This window comes from Ochotona princeps, chromosome 10 (assembly GCF_030435755.1).
Source record: "Ochotona princeps isolate mOchPri1 chromosome 10, mOchPri1.hap1, whole genome shotgun sequence".
NCBI classification, from domain to species: Eukaryota; Metazoa; Chordata; class Mammalia; order Lagomorpha; family Ochotonidae; genus Ochotona; species Ochotona princeps.
The window spans coordinates 19,714,886-19,726,403 of NC_080841.1; the positions used below are offsets into that span (position 1 = coordinate 19,714,886).

The window sequence follows — 11,518 nt, forward strand, 5'->3', positions numbered from 1 at the left end:
TTCTAGCCATTGCAGCTGCTTGGGGAGTGAATCATTGCATGGAAGATCTTCCTCTCTGTCTCTCCTCCTCTATATATAGCTGACTTTTGAACAAAAATAAATAAATCTAAAAAAAAAGTGCTGAACTCAGCCCACTAAATTGATATCACACCCACTGTCGGTCTCGGTCTCAGCGGGTGTTCTGTAAACACAGGTCTAAATCACCGAATTACAGCAGAGGTGCTTTGGACAATCAGTGAATATTTCCCTCAGAAATATTACAGTCCCGCTCTCACCTAATGTAACTGAGTAGAATGAATTGCGACTATAGTTTGCTTAGAGAAAAAAGGATTTGTAAAGCAAGCTCCAGCTTTGTCTAGTATTTCCTTCCTTCCTTCCCCCCTTTTTTTTTTCAAAGATTCATTTATTTTTATTAGAAAGTCAGATATACAGAAAGGAGGAGACACAGAGAGGAAGATCCTCCATCTGATAATTCACTCCCCAAGTGGCCGCAACGGCTGGTGCTGCGCCGATCCAAAGCCAGGAGCCAGGAACTTCCTCCAGGTCTCTCATCCCAGTCCATAAGCAGGGAGCTGGATGGGAAGTGGAGCTGCTGGGATTAGAACCGGCGCCCATATGGGATCCTGGTGCATTCAAGGCGAGGACTTTAGCCACTATGCCACCGTGCCAGGCCCATTTCTTTCTTTCTTTCTTTCTTTCTTTCTTTCTTTCTTTCTTTCTTTCTTTCTTTCTTTCTTTCTTTCTCTTTTTTCCTTCCTTCCTTCCTTCAATTAGTTTATTTTTATTTGAAAAGAACAGTTAAGAAAGCAGAAGAGACAGAGACATCTATAATCCACTGATTCACTACCCAAATGACCACAACCAGTACTGAGCCACTCCGAAGTCAGGAGCCAGGACCTTCTTCTGGGTCTCCCACAGGGATGCAGAGGCCCATGGCCCTGGATTATCCTCCACTGTTTTCTCAAGTTATTAGCATTGAGCTGGATTGGAAGTAGTGTGGCCAGGTCTCAAACCAGTGCCAGTATGGGATGCCAGCACCTCAGGCTGAGGCTTAACCTATTATGCCATGGTTTTTGCAATACACTCAGACCATCATCTCAAATCTCCTCCTTGACCCTTTCCTTCTAGGAAAGTCAGGATAAGTTGCTTTTGGTCTCTGGGGAACTGTCACCTCTTACTCTCCAGTCTGGGAGGGAGGAAGGGCAGGGCATCTGTCCATGACAAAGTACCATATATTGACAGTGTCACAGTCAGATTGCTCCAAATGGACATCATTGAAGCGTTCTTATTTTCCTGAATCTGAGTTCTAGAGCAATTCCAAAATGTTTCCAGGAGCTTAGGCTCCTCTGGATTGAACTTTCCACTTGTCCTTGTCTCCAAACATCCTTCAGAGTTACACACTTCCAGCAGGGTTCCCTTTGAAATTCACTTCAGGGGCTGCGGGAGATCCTGGCTGGAGGGCAAGGGGCGCCAAGGGTACCCCACAAGGCAGACTTGAAAAGTCCTCACGCAGGACAGCCTGACTGCAAACGGGGGCGGCCCAGCCTGGGACAGCATGGCCTTCGGGCCTGGTCTGCCGCTTCCCCGGCTGCTCCTAGAGGGGGCAGCAGAAAGGAGAGAGCCAGAAGGCCTGGGCCAAGGGCGGTCTCAGTGGCTGCTGCAGCCCTGCTCTGACAACTGAGCTGATGGAAAATTGCTCCTAATTAAATCGTTTCATAAAAAGAGAGCATGTTCCATCTGAATGCACTCCTGTTGTTTGCATAAGCTGGCGGAGTTGAATTCCAAGGCTGAAGCAGGGACCAGGTTTTGGCATTGCCCTTGTCCTGTGGAGGAACCAAGGAAGCTGACAAATGGTCGCTCCTTAGAATTCTGTGTTGCTGGAGATGTGGGTACTGAACTTGGTCTTTCCCCATCTGCATGCTTAGGATAATTCTATGTGCGCCAAAATCAACCAAACAAGCCCCTGGAAAAGTCCTTGTGCATTTTATTACCTGAAAGATAAGCACAGGAAGCCGTCCCTGTGTCGATCCTACTGTGATGAGGCAAGACGGGGCTCCTCCACTGAACCCCAGCATCCAAAGGGCCTACCGTTCTTCTGCTCCAGCTGCAGCAGCGAAGCTGCCCAGGTGGAGGCCAGTTCTGGGGGTAATCCCTACCAGCTCCGTGACCTGGGGCAGATTGCGGTCGATTCGTCAAGGTCATCTTCCTCACCTGTGGAGGCAATAATACTCCTGCCTCTGCAGGGTCCGGTGAAGAGTCAGGAACACGTAGAGTGAGAGAGGTCTGGAAAAAGGAAACACTCGTTCAATGGGAGAAAGAAGAGATCCCCCCACCTCCGTGTCACAGCAGAGGGAATGGAGGATTACAGAAATGAAGCAGTTACAGAAGCGGTAAGTGGGAGGGGCAGGATTCTGAAGGCACTGTAGCCTCAAGGCTTGTTCAGAGCGAAGTGATAGCTTAAATGCATACGATTTCACTGAGGATGGAACTGAGTGGTTATTTCTGGTACCTCTGTCTAGGACAGGCTGTTCACACCGTGCACAGCTTATGCAACCTGAGAGGTACCTTGGCCAAAAGGATGCCAGCTGCTCAGGGTGCCTTAGGCCCATTCTTGCTCAAGGGTTCTGGCACTCAGAACTCTGGATCCATCTGTCTGGAATCTAGGACATGTGGGCTCTGGGGTTGCCTGTGGCCACAACCGACTGCTTCACTTTGCTTCCCTAATCTCCAGACACACTAGAGAAAATTGGTGGCCCCGCCTTCTGACTTCTACTTCCTTTGCAAGTTTCCTTTTTAATTCGGCCTCAGTGGAAAATTCCACAGTGGCCTTCTGTTTAGTGATATTGAATCTACAGTAATCCTATTTTTATAACCCTACCAGCGTTAGCCCCTCAGTTCCTGTGACTGTAAGATGACCACGGGGCGTCCCTTGGGGAAGCTGCTTGATGTGGCCAGTCCTCCCTTGCCACTCTCTGGCATCATGCTGCAAAACAGAAATGAATGGCTTTGATCAATATCTGTCCTTAGGGCTCACTATCTCTGGCTGCATTTTCATTGGCACTTTGAAGTTTTACTGGAAATAAATTCCTTTTGGCTGTAGTTTCTCTGAGAGCCTTGACTGCAAAAGCAACTGGAAAGTGTACGAAAATTTGGAGCATATTTAGTTCTCTTTCTTATTGTGCCCTCTGGCTCTCTCCTTCCTTCCTTCCTTCCTCCTTTTCTGCTCCTGCTTTTGCTCTCCCTTCACTTACCTTGCTTCTGTGCCCTTGTTTTGGCCCTTTTCCATCTCACCATTCTGCTTAAGTCCAGAAATATTGATCAGACTGGTTGGTCGAAGTCACCAAGCACCCAAGCCTGAGGCCGGCCCTGTCCTCGGGCCGTTCCCAGCTTCCAGCCAAGTAGAAGCCTCCCCTAGCCCTTCTTCCTTCTTCCCGGTACAATGAGGCCTTTGAATCTACAAGCTCTTTGGAGTTAGTGAGGAAGCTCTTAGAAAAAGTAAACCACTTTGAGGATTGTGGCATGATTAGCCATTCACATGTTGGTATGAATTACTGCAACAAGATGCCTTTTGCTCTTATTCCTGGGTAAGCAGCTATGCTTTATTTCTTTTTTTTTTTTAGTGTTTTTTTTTTTTTTTTGTTCTTGAAGCCTTAGGGATGTTGACTACGGAATGCAGATTAACAGTTGTCCCACTTGTCACTTCCACACCCTCTCAACCAATTTTTGAAGAATCAAGAGGCTGGGAGATATTAGAACACTTTTTTTTGTTTGTTTGCATGTTACAAACGGTCTCATAGTGTGTTATCATTGCTTATTAAAAAAGGCTGTACTTTTTAAAAAGTGAGACTGCAATTTAGTCTTGTTAACTACCTCCTTTCTTCATTTTACTGACTGATTGCAATTTTGGTCCAAGAATTCTGTTGTCTCCAAAGCTTCCTCTGGCACGAAGCAATACCTGTTACTCCTCTGGCATAAACATAGGGAGCGATTCCTTTGACACCCTGGCCAGTTATCTTGAAAATTCTACCAGCTTCAGGTTGTCATAAAAGACTGCCGAGGTCCAGCCCATCCCAGGCACAGGTCACATACAATTCAGAGTAGTCCTTCCCTGCTAAGCAGCATGGAGTTGTCTTGTCTACAGGCACTTCGCACTTTGAAGTCTTTTTCCTGTTTCAGGATCTAAGCCAATCACTCTTCCTCCATTGTAACAGGCTACCCCAAATTTCCCCTCGGTATCATACACATTCTGCCTGGGATTTGTTCCTCTTTCTCCATCTTGTAAATGCTCCAGCTGTTGGAGATCTGTCCCGCATCCACCGAGCACGCCAAGCTGTCATGTAATAGAAGATTTTGTGGTCTAGGGACCAATCCAAACCGTTGGAGATGTCCACCTGATCAAAGTTCTTTTTTATTTGGTGGTCAGGAAAGAGGACGTGCAGGGATCATTGGTGCCACTCAAGCACTGCTGGGGCCGTCTTCTTGGCCATGGTACCAACGAAAAATCATCCTGCAGAATCTACCTTCCCATCATTGAATCGATTGTTTTTCTTAGCTTTATCCACTGTGGCCAGGGTAACTAATGACTGATCTTCTAAGTTCACAGTGCAGAACCTTATCCCAGTGGATAAGCTTCTAACTAATATCCCAAGCTACATAGCCTCTGGACTGGCACACGGCCACCGAGGACACCAGGGCTGCTGTGAATAGACAGTCATTCACTGCACTGCCTTGGATTGCCAGTGGATTCCACTGGCAAAACTTTTTTTTGTAATTATTTTATTTTGATAATCTTTACATAGTTGATTAGGGTACAATGGATCAAGGGCTATAGGAAAGTGGGGAAGACCATTGTTTCATTTTGTTATTATTATTATTTTCTGTATCTGGGATAAGGGGGAGAGAAAGGGAGAAGCCATACCCAGCCTTCCACCCACCCCAGGTCCCTGATGTGGGGCATACTCTGAGGGTCCTGCTCAAATGGTTTTGATAGTCCCAACAGTTCTGAATTGTTGTCAGTCTCGCCATTCCAAGCATGATGAAATCTCTCCAGAATCCACTGGCTGACATAGTTCACCTTAGAGTCTCTGTTTGCCCCGATTTTCACTGCCAACACTTGGCTAGGGTAGTTGATTGATTTGTTCTGTCCTTCATTCTCTGTTGTGATACCAGGTGTCCTCTGCAGACTCCAATGTACTGCCATATCCTCCATGTGCATCTGGATATGCTGTCCACTGCTCCGCCTGAGCTTCTGAGGAGGCTCGGCTTTGACACCTGCACTCCATGGTCAGACCATGGAACCTGCAGTTCTCTTCCTGATTGGGTTTCTGAGATCAGCAGTTCAGTTAGAGGGATCCCCAGAGAAACTTTCGCCTGAGGTGATCCAAGACTTGATTCTGTGTGTGCTTGCCAATACAGGGCCCTACACAATCTGTTGTCCCGATCAGCTTATGCATATGCTGATGGTTGCAGTTGCTGGGTCAGTTCTGTTTTCAGCCATTTCTTCCACACAAACAACTGGGTGTTGCAGTCCAGCCTGATTCTGCCCACCACACACTCGGCCCTCCCACAAACCAGTGGGAGCTGCAGTCTATTCAGAACGACCCACCAGGCCCGCCCCCTGCCCTGTTTCCCATGCTTGCCAGTACCTACGGCAGACTGGTCCAGACTGTTCCACATTCCATTCAGCTCTCATACATGTCAATGGGCACTGAAACCTAGTTCAACCCAACCCAACCCCACTATCCAGCCCACACATCAGCGGCAAAGCTTTTTCCCAGTGATATCCACGAAGAGCAGAGGGCCTGATGCTTCCCTCACTGGAGGTTCACTGCAGTGGCACTTCTCGGGCAGAACACACCCAATCTTAATGGGCGACATGGTCACAAGACACAGCTTCAGTAACTTCCTCTTCAACCTGTCTTGAAAATAACTAAAAGGTGACACTCGGGCATTGACACCTAGGCACTAGTCCAGCAGCTGTGCTTTTATGAGACAGATTCTGATTGAAGAAGGAGAAGGGGGTTGGAGGCTTCTGGGAGGCACTTGGAGCAACCACAAGAGCACTGCTCATCAGGCTGGAGATTCCTTTCAATGCCTCCGAAGCCTCTCGGTTTAAGTTGAACCAAGGCTGAATCTGAGGATCCGGACAGGAAACCATTTCTTTCTCTAGTTAGAGTTTTGGTCCTCATTCTCGGCAGTGACTGGTGGATCATTTTAATGGAATATTTCCCTCACTTAGTTGGTAAACCCATGAAATTAAAGTATTACCTGTGTTGTTCAGAATTGTGTCTTTATTGTCTAGAACTGTTCCTGATTCACTCATAGCAGGAGCTCAGTAGATACTTAGGGAAAGAAAGAATGAGTAAAGTGACCATCAAGTACAAATTGCTATGGGGTTACAAAAGAGGGGTAGTTACAAGCAGTTGAAGGGTCTAGTTTTCAGAGAAGAGCTTAGGCTCTGCTTGCTTGGATCTCAAGGATGACAGCATAGAATGCAACTTCTTCCTCCTGCTGAGAGCCAATAGGGACATACCCAGTTGGAACCACACCTTAAAACTAATGTACACTGTGACAATGAACTCTTTGTAGAGAAAAGGGAAAGGACATTCACGTGGTGGGAAGATTCCACTTGCCTTCTGTGGGCTCTGGGAGTTGTCAGGAAAATGGGTACAACAAGGGATACAAGGGCTGGTCAGGGAACCTGCCTGGTAGTCCTGCAGGGTCACGCTCTGTCTCAGGACAAAGCTGCCTCTCTTGAAGACTACGGATTGCTGGAGTTTGCCTGGAAGTCTAAGGGTGCTGTTTCTCTCCAGGGTTGTCACCCCTGAAATCCAGGAACCCTTTCCAAGTATGTTCCACACAGTTGTATAGGGAGCGACGAGGTGACTGATTGTATTGTAGTCTAGGGAGGTCTTCCCTCCCCAGGCTGGTATGAGGGTGTGGATGATTCTGCCCCAAAGGAGTTAGGAGACCAGCTGTCCTACAGTGAGCCCATTTGGCCCAAGAGTCAGTGGTTGCCGCGTGCACCTGGCTCATCACCTGACCTCGTTTGCAGCGCCCTGGGTGATGGCAGGTGTGGTTAACTCCGCAGACTTTCATCCGCTGCTGTGAAGCACCTTTCTCCCCAACCTCAGCTGAGAATGATTCCTTCCTGGGGTTCCTTTTTTCTTTCTCCTTGTCTCAGAAATAATGAGGTGTCATGAGTCGGCATCCATCACCTGATCAACAGCAGCAGGCGGTTTCTGGGTAGTGGACAGCATACGAGCAGCAGGAGGGACTGTGGCAGGCCCAGCTGCCTTCTCTGGCAGCCCTGTCGTTCCTTGGAGACTGGCATTCTGTCTGTGTCAACAAGAATTCGTCAGGGTATTATTCATGAAGCTGGACATAATGAATTCAGCTGTTTGCTAAGGCAGCAATTGGATTTTTTTTTTTTTTTTTTTTGCCAGTGATATTGGGACGAAACTAAGTAATAGGATATATCCATTCCAAAGTAATGTCCATTTATTAGCTTCTAGGAAAACACACTCATGAACAAAATCACATTTTGTGTGCCTCTGTAGCCAAGGGATCTGTTGTTTAAAAAGTTCCAGGCAGGGGCCCGGTGCGGTATCCTAGCAGCTAAAGTCCTTGCCTTACACACACCGGGATCCCATATGGGCACCGGTTCTAATCCCATTGGCCCCACTTCCCATCCAGCTCCCTACTTGTGGCCTGGGAAAGCAGTCAAGGATGGCCTAAAGCCTTGGCACCCTGCACCCACGAGGGGGACCTGGAAGAGAATCTGGGCTCCTGGCTTCGGATCAGCACAGCTCTGGCTATTGTCACTGCCTGGAGAGTGAATCATCAGACAGAAGATCTTCCTCTCAGTCTCTCCTCCTCTCTATAAATCTGACTTTCCAATTAAAATAAAGTAAATCTTTTAAAAAAAAATTTCCAGGCAGGATTTGTATTCCAAAGAGCTGGATCTATTTTGCCAGTTATTTACTTGTGAGATAGAAACTTCCACAGGTTCAATGAGCTACAATGATTCTACCATATGTAAAAATCTCTGTGGGAAAGCCAGTTTTGGTGGAGAAGAAAAGCTTTGAAGGTAGAGAGAGGGTGGTTCAGGAAAATGGCTGACACAGGACTTTCAACATCATGTCAACTAACGTTTTTAATGGCAACTTGACATTGAGTTTAACCGCCATTGCCTACCAGGATACACTTGGAACAAGTAGGATATTTGCCTCTGTCCAGTGAAAGTTATCTCCTGGAAGTGCCACACATGACTCTGGAATTACATGGTGCCAACTGTCACAGCTGTGTATGGTGGTCCTGTGGTGTGTAATCGGCACAGTTGGTGTGAAAACCTGTCCTGTGAAAAAGTTATGGTGAAAGAGAGGATGAGAGTGGGAGACGCTGAGACAGAGTAGAGGGAAAAGGAGTGTAGACAAAGTACAGAGTAGATGAGATGTACTTCTAGAGAAATAAGGAATGGTGAGTTTGCACACAGCTGTTGCCTGTGGCACAGTCCTGTAAAGGTTAGTTTAACAAGTAGAAGTGTAGAATCATCCTGGAGTTTGCAGAGCTAAGGCACGTACCATGTGCCCTGGGTAAGTATTGTCCATAACGACCAAATGATGCATGTCTTCATGGGATGGTTTATTCCAAGTCAGGAAGGTTCTGAAGCAGGGCGAACCCAACTCTTCTCTCCCCAGGTCTCCAGGCCGTCCTTTGAGAGGGGGCACGGAACGATTCTCAGTTACTCATGAGACCACCACGCATGTCTGTCACACGGGAAGCCCTTTAGGCACCGCCTTGGAATCTGAAGCCATCAGTTGTGGCTGGCTAAGGCTGGACATGTTCTTCCCTGCATCTCTCCAGGCCTGCATCCCAGGGCCTTGCCTCCCCTCCCCATATCCCAGAGCCCTCCAGGGACAAACTTGTCCTCCTAGCCTCTCACAGAGGTCTCTTACACACACTCATCTTCTGAGACCTCTTCTATGTAAATCTAACTTCTAAGCTCATCATCTGTCCTCTTTGCTGTCCTAATAGACAAGCCTGGGGTCCCTATCTGCCACCAGGAAAAAACAGTGAGGATACAGAGATGTTACAATCCTGGGGTGTCACACGGTTTCCAAGATTGTACTCAGTTCTTCGGGCCACTTCCCCACTCTTAGATGCCAGCTTATCCTCCCATGCTGCTCAGTCCTCGGCTTTTCTGTCTTTTCTTAGTTGCTTCTGGGTGCTCCCATTTCAGCTACTAAGCTGGAACCTGCTGGAACTCAGTCTTGGATGTCAGTACTCTCTAATCATCCAGCCTCCACATGCAACTGTAAGGCCAACAGTCTGAGTTCAGGGTCCTCCCACCCAGGACTGAGTAGGCAAGCCCAAACTGAACTCAATCAGATTTCCTTTCAGGGCCTGCACTTTTTTTTTTTTTTTAAGATTTATTTATTTTTATTACAAAGTCAGATATACAGAGAGGAGAGACAGAGAGAAAGATCTTCCGCCTGATGATTTACTCCCCAAGTGAGGCGCAACAGCCGGTGCTGTGCCGATCCGATGCCAGGAACCTGGAACCTCTTCCGGGTCTCCCACGCAGGTGCTGGGTCCCAAATCTTTGGACCGTCCTCAACTGCTTTCCCAGGCCACAAGCAGCGAGCTGGATGGGAAGTGGATTAGAACTGGCGCCCATATGGGATCCCGAGGCTTTCAAGGCGAGGACTTTAGCCGCTAGGCCACGCCGCCGGGCCCAGGGCCTGCACTTCTACCTGCATTGTTTATATGGGCCTCAGCAGCCATCTGATCTCTTAAACCCCAAACCTGACAACTTTCTCGGACAGTTTCTTCATCCCTGTGGTCCAATATCTACCTACAAAATTTGAACCTTCTCACCATCTCCGTTCCCGATCCCTTCCTTCTGTCCCATCGTTCTAACCTTGGCTCAGTTTAGGCGTGTATTATCTTGTGCTTCTCCAACAATAAACAGTATCCCGGCCTCTGGGCTTACCTGTGCCTGATCCATCTTCTGCAGTGCTACAACTGAAAGAGTCACTGCTTAAAATGATACGAGTCACCCCTCTCTGCTCAGCATTCAATTAACCAAAGCCTTTTGACTGAACACTTAGAAAGCAGTTTTTCTTATTTAATCTAAACAGTTTGCATTGGTGATTGTGTGTGGATGCAATTGGAGGAAGAGACCCTTAGCTGTTAGACTTACCCCAAACCCTGGGTAGGGAAAATACCTGGGAATTAGTTCTGGTTGTATAGAAAGAGCTGTGTTTTCCTTGGATGAAGCAGTTTGCAACAGGAAGAAGGGAAAGAAAGAAGGAAACAAATGAGACATCTGCTTAGTGAAATCAATGTGTGATGCTCACCCAGTGGCATCCAGTGGCTTTAGTATCAGTCACAGTTCAGTGACAGCCAAAATACCCTGGAAATAGGCCACAATTATAAGACCTAAGAAGATATGAAAGAAAACCCAATTGCAGCCAAATCACACTGCCATCTATGAACAAATTATTACATGCCACAGCAGGTTTTAATGAGATCTTAACAAAAGGAATCTACTTGCATTCCTCTGGGGTAAAGAAATTTTAATATGATGTGAAAGATGAAGTGGGTAAGAGGCACCCCCAGCTCCAATAAAGAGGAAGCATGTGAGCCCTGTGCCCTGCCTCTTCAAAGATCAGCCCCAGCTCCAGCTGGAAAGACGGAAGGCTCTCGAAGGAAGGACTTGCATCCTGCTGCTCCAGATGTTTCTGTTTGGTGCTTGGCCATGTGAGCCAAGCCTGGCCTCAGGAAACTGTGTTAGATGTTCTGGCTGTGCATGCAGCTCTTCCCTGTGCTTTTGATCATGCTAAAGGCCACAGGGACATTCTCACAGGACTCAGATCAGCGGGTAGAGAGCAGAGGAGCAGTGGGTCAGGGCCTTGCTAGCCTAGAATCAGGGAGAGGAATCGCCGTTTCAGCATTCGCGTCTGGTCTATTTGAAGTCTCAGTCTCCATTGCTCTATCAAACAAAGGTGAGGAGGTGCTGGGAGGACCCTGAAGGCTTAGGCACTCAAGTAGCATTGTCCCTTAGGAAGGGAATGCTGGCCCTCCCCCTAGGAAGGCATGGGGTGGCCTGGGGTGGTGGTGGGGGGACTCTGTGTTCCAGGGGGTCTGCCCTATTGGGGATGAGTGAGGGAGAACAACCCTAGGCAGCTGGGGCATGGTGTAAGATTCCAGAGTAGCTGTGCACTGAGCTGGCAGACCCCTGCAGTTACAATATTTAGCATCTGATAATGTATGATGGATGAGTATGAAGGATGGCAGCCATTCCTTCAGTGGCTCACACTGTGGGAGAGATTTAATAGAATTGAGGATGGACTTAAAATGACACAGAAGATAAATCGCAGCCACATGTATCTTTGGAGTGAAAGCCCCATTTGTCAGAACACAGTGCTATGGTTATTAGCTAGCAGTTATTAAACAGTAAGTGCCAGGTCCTGTTTGAAGTGCTTTCCATTCGTTCACCGAGTGCTTTTCCCTC

The 11,518-nt window shown here is 47.6% G+C and overlaps 1 pseudogene; it reads right to left on the reverse strand.

The window, feature by feature from the left end:
* Positions 1–3,023: 3,023 nt before the first annotated feature.
* On the reverse strand, positions 3,024–6,040 carry LOC101525645 (regucalcin-like; annotated as a pseudogene).
* Positions 6,041–11,518: the final 5,478 nt, after the last annotated feature.